Source organism: Suricata suricatta, chromosome 3 (genome assembly GCF_006229205.1).
Source record: "Suricata suricatta isolate VVHF042 chromosome 3, meerkat_22Aug2017_6uvM2_HiC, whole genome shotgun sequence".
Classification (NCBI taxonomy): Eukaryota; Metazoa; Chordata; class Mammalia; order Carnivora; family Herpestidae; genus Suricata; species Suricata suricatta.
This window is the reverse complement of record NC_043702.1, coordinates 15,411,332-15,416,828: the sequence shown is the minus strand read 5'-3', so window position 1 is coordinate 15,416,828 and position 5,497 is coordinate 15,411,332.

Genomic DNA, 5,497 nt, shown 5'->3' with positions numbered 1-5,497 from the left:
AGCAATGCTAAAACCTTCAGGAATACCCACCTTTGAAGGTGATTGTGAGAAAGAAGGAATGAACAGAATGCTATAAAGAAAACTGTCATAATGTAGAGCCATAGATACCAGACAGAGAGTTCCAACAAAGAACAGGAGGTAATAAATAAACAGATTTTAAGAAGGGTTGAGAAAAAAAAACACCAACAATAGTGAACATCAGTATTGCAGGTGCTTAGGAATTACATTGATGAGTTCACTGTTGTCACCCTGACCGATACTGAACTTGGGAATTCAGAAACACTGCCTTCTGATAGTTAAACTTGAAGATCAACACATAATGGATCATATCGCAGACAAGCAAATTAAGATGCTGAAGTGGAAGACGGATAACAGACAAATAAAAACACAAGTAAAAGTGCTGCTACCAATTGGGAAACTTGCTCTCAAAGGAAATGTGCAAATTGCTGTGACAGCTTAATAAAGAACTAAATTTAGGGGGCGCCTGGACGGCTCAGTCAGTTGAGCATTCGGCTTCAGTTCAGGTCATGATCTCACAGTTCGTGGGTTCAAGCTCTGCATCGGGGGCTCTATGCTGACAGCTCAGAGCCTGGAGCCTGCCTCAGATAATGTGTCTCCTCTCTCTCTGACCCTCCCCTGCTCGTACTGTCTCTCTCTGTCTCTCAAAAATAAAAAAATAAAATAAAATAATTTTAAAATAACAAACTAAATTTAGACTGATATCAGGGAAGTTTCCTGACAAAGAGGCAGTAAAGCAGAGACCTGCAGAAATAACTATAACCCGATTGAAAATATTAACGTATCTGACAAACGAAGAGCCGTGCAGTCAGCCATGGAATCACACACAGAACTGAAGAGGTGTGAAGGGAGAATCCGTCTCAAGACTCTGGGTGTCAGCAAAGCCATCACTGACATGGCGGCAAATTCAGGGCTCCCCTGACAAGAGTCTCATTGCCGTGAACAGCCAGCCCTCTTATCCTCTGCTATTAAAGCTTAGCTTCAACCATCAGATTTTCAATTCATCTTCCATCCCCTCTTCTGAATCCGTGCCAAACTTCTGATTATAATTTGGCTTCCCATGGGGGTCTGCCTACAGAGAAAGTATGCGCTGCTCATGTGAACTTTGTGATATTTCTGATTTCTAATGGTGGTTTCTTGTGGTTCACTAATAAAGTAATCTCTGATTAGGATTTGCCTTTGCATAAAAATGACTACAGGGATGCAAATGATGTTTTGTTTCTTGTCCCTTTTGCATGTGTCACGGCAGATTAACAAATTGTTGCTCAGGTTTCTGCCTGTGATTCAGGAGCATTGAGGTTAGTTAGCTTCATTTAAACAAGTTGAGACTTCACTGTCAACAGATTCCTACAGCCTTATGACAGGCAAACAGCTTTCAAGGCTGGCTAGACCCAGAGACACAGTGACCTACTTGAGAAGTCTTGCTTCTCTTCACTAACAGCCACTAAATCCACCTTTCTCTCCACCAGTACTTCCTCTACTCCCAGTAAAACAATGGCAGTGGAAACCACATGATGCATACGTAGTAAGTAGTTAGTTGTTTAACATTGCAGATGCTTAAGCAGAAATTAGATGCCTACTTGACACCTAAAAGGATGCTTCTAAGGCTAACAGATGAGGTATGACCTAAGGTCACTCTAGCTCCTGAATGAACAAATGTATGAATGGATAAGAATGTGCTTTGACTTTGGATTATTCCTTCCTTTTGATGACTGAGAATGTCTAGGTGCTGACTTCCTCATTCTTTAGAATGAATGCCTCATATAAATAAATTTCAGCAAGGACCAAATTCCCCTCAGGTCTCCCAGAAATAGAGCTGGATCCCAGTAGAGAATTCAGCTTGAATCCAAACTGGCCTGTACACTATACAGTTGGTCCCAAGGATAAGGCTAATTAGAGATGGTGAAGATCTAAGCTGGAGAAAAATTATATATAGAGAGAGGAAGGTGTGAAGTTGGATAACAAGGGAAACAGGGCACTGAGAAGTTGGCTGATGGTGCATATAAGTGGTAAGAAGCAGAAAATTGCTGAATGATCAGAGTTCAGCATCTGGAAAAGGATCAAGAGTGAGCTGAGAAATCCCAATTTCTTGCTGGAATGTCAGAGTGGTAGATGGTCCATGTGGCAGATGCTGGCAGATGGGGCAGACCGCTGAAATTTACTTTCCTAGAGTAAAATTCCTGGGGCTTGGCTGTGTTACCCTACCTTTATCCCTGATTCAGTAAGTGGTAGCTTTTATTACTGAAAGTGCTCTGTCTTATAATGTGTAAGTGGTAAAACAGTATACATAATGCAAATAGATGGGCATAATTAATCTCATATGGCACATGAAGAGGAAAGAGACGCCAACACAAATCACTGCCTTGGAGCCTTGATGTTTTGCTGCCCTTGGAATCAGGGACACAGATTTTGTTATAGGTGAAACTGCAACATAATGAGATCCTTCTGGTGGATTTGGTAACTAAGTCCTCTTGGATGAGGTCCATTCAGACCACATGACACAGAATCCCATGTGCTAAGCAGTCCTCTGTGAGACTGGATTTTCATGGTGTCCCTCAATTTAAAAAATGCCATTCAAGTGGGTAAATAGATGGCTCTACCTATGATTCTATTTCCTTTTCCAGTATGTGCCAGAACTGGATACATTAAAACTTTAAACAACGCTGGAGATCTTCCAAATTTTAGAGTCAAAGTTTACTTAGTTGAGATAGGTAGCAGATTCCAGGTTAATGCTAAAGTCATTTGGGTTCTAGTAGCAGTAATGGTAGTACTAGTAATAATAACTTAAATTCATAGAATGATTACAATGTGCAAGGTGGTTTTCTAAGTGCTCTAAGTTCCCTAGGTGGATTTCCTTTGTTTCGTCCTTATAAAATATCAACTAGGTACTCTCTTGTTTTTCATTTTAAGGTAAGAACCTCAACCTTCACCCTCCCAAGGATGTACATCCAAAGACATACAATTATCAAGTGTTGGAATAAGATTCTGAATTCAAGCCCATCTGGCTCTAGAGTCACATTATTGACTGCTACTCAATATTGCTCCTTTTTTCTTGGCAATAAAACCAGAACAAACATCTCAATCACATTTGGTAGCAATAGGTCCCATTACTGAGAAAAGACAAATGAAGAATTTAAAATCTTCTAGATTTAATCAATATGTATTTCTTGAACATCTAGAATGTGTTCAGCAAAGATAAAAAGCGTAAGAGATGATCCGTGCCTTAAGAAGATTCCAATCTTCACTTGGGAGAAGAAAAGAACCCACATAGATTAATAACAAACAAAACAAGAATGAATAGAATTAATAGGAGAAAGTAAAAGATATGGTCCAGACTCCAACTTTCTGAGATGATGGGATCACTGAGGGATGAAGTGACCAGCGGGTTTAAGGAGGATCAGCCTTGACCTGAGTCTGGGGAAAAAAAAAAAATCTCTGTTATATGTTCATTGTCTTCATAGAGATGCACTCTGCATTTGCATATACAAATGAAGCACATTATTAAAAATGTGAAATAAACCTATATACCTAAAAGTATACAGAACATATATATATACGGCCTGATGAATAAATGTAAAGTGAACACAATATAACTCCTTCCCAGGTCAAGAAATGGAACATAACTAGTTCCCAGAATTTCTCCTTGGGTTCTTCTCAATCTGAACCCAATGAAGCCCATCTGATAACCTTTAATTATATGAAGGAAAAAAAACTATAAGGAAGGACCCAACATGGATATTCCTGGCAGTTTCGTGTTTTAGACTAGAAGTGGCTTCAGGCATAGAGAGAGGAAAAATCCAAGACAGAAAGCCTTACCAATAGCCAAGTCGGTCTCTGCTTAACCACCCCTGAATTTATCTCACAATGAGTAACTGACTCGCAAGGCATTTCTCAAGTAGAGCTTCCCAGATGTTGCTGACTGAGACATCCCTCTGCTACCATGGCAAATAGGGCATAATTAAGTGAATGGCAGGCATGTGACACAAAGGTGGCCATGCCCATCTTGGCAGGGTCCTCCCATTCAGCTGCAGACCCCCAAGGCTGAATAATCTGAATGAACACTAGTGAACAAAGGGTAAGCCTGCTCCTGCCCGATACGACTCTAATCCTACCCCAGCTGGGGCTCATTAGGTCTAAGGAATGGAACAGTCATATTTTCTGAAATACACAGTAACAAGAAAAGCCTAATTAGAGAGCAAAGGGTAGAAGTTTAGCCGCCCTGATAAATATGATGTGCTGAATGCATTATCTATTTGGCAGAAAACAAATTATGGAGTAATCTGCAGTATTCACATAGTCTAATTTATGGCAGCTCATTTAAAGAAATGCTTTAACCCTGCATTTTGAGACCATAAAGCACATTTTAACAAGTGCAAGCATGATTTTCTGGAATGTAGAGAGATTTTTAAAGGATGGAAATTTTCTAGAATACATTGAGACTATTTGGATAATGTTTTAAAGATTAATTAGTTTACAAATGCTATTCCAGCAACTTGATATTACCAAATGATGGGAAAAATGTCTCTTCATGTTTTTTTCCCTGATATACATAAAAAATTATCCATTGTACAATTGTTTTAGGGGATCCATCTGATCCTTGATCACTGTTACTTAAACATCACTCCGTTGTCTTCTATTGTGCTCAGAAAGCCAACTTCCAGCCCTCTAATTCCATCCGTACCATTCCATTCCAAGTCTCCCTACCAATTGGGCCTTGCCTGTCATAATCTACTTTATGACACTCTACCAGGCTACTTCAGAACTTCTAGACCTAGCATTGACTCCTTCCCTCTATGTGGAAAACTCTCCAGCATATCTTGTGTGATTGGTTTCTCTTCATAGTTTATTTCTCATGTCTCTTCTGCAGCGATGTCTTTTCTGACCACAATCTATTCAAGAGTGTGAAGATACTCTCTCATTAATGCCCCTCTCTGATTTTCTTCATAGCACTTAGGACTACTTGAAACTAACTCAAAAGTTTACTCATTCCCTGCCTCTCCATTTAGGATGTCCATCCACTCCATTGAGCAGTGACCTTGTCTTGCTCATTCATCTTTGATCACCGCTTTCAAGAACAAGACCGGGTAGATGGTAGGTGCCCCTCATAACAACAGAAATATGAAGTAGTGAAAAAAATGGAGAGAAACTTAGGTAAACCTTGGCTCCAGAGCTGCGAAAAATAATTCAATTTCACATGATATCTTTTAGAAACCAAGGGTTTTAATTTGTGTAGGAAAAAGTATTTAATGGTGCCAATACTATGAGTAATATCTTCTTTGTGTGTATATCTGCAATGACTTTCCTGTCACTGGCTGAAAAGTATGTTCTAAATACATATTGTCTTTTTCTTGTAAGTAGGAAAACTAAGGTCTACATTTGTCCTGACTTTCAACCAAGCCAGGGTATATAAAAGATAAAACCAAAGTTAAAATTCAACAATTTGATTTCTCTCCCCTGTACTTATCTTCCCACAACTTTC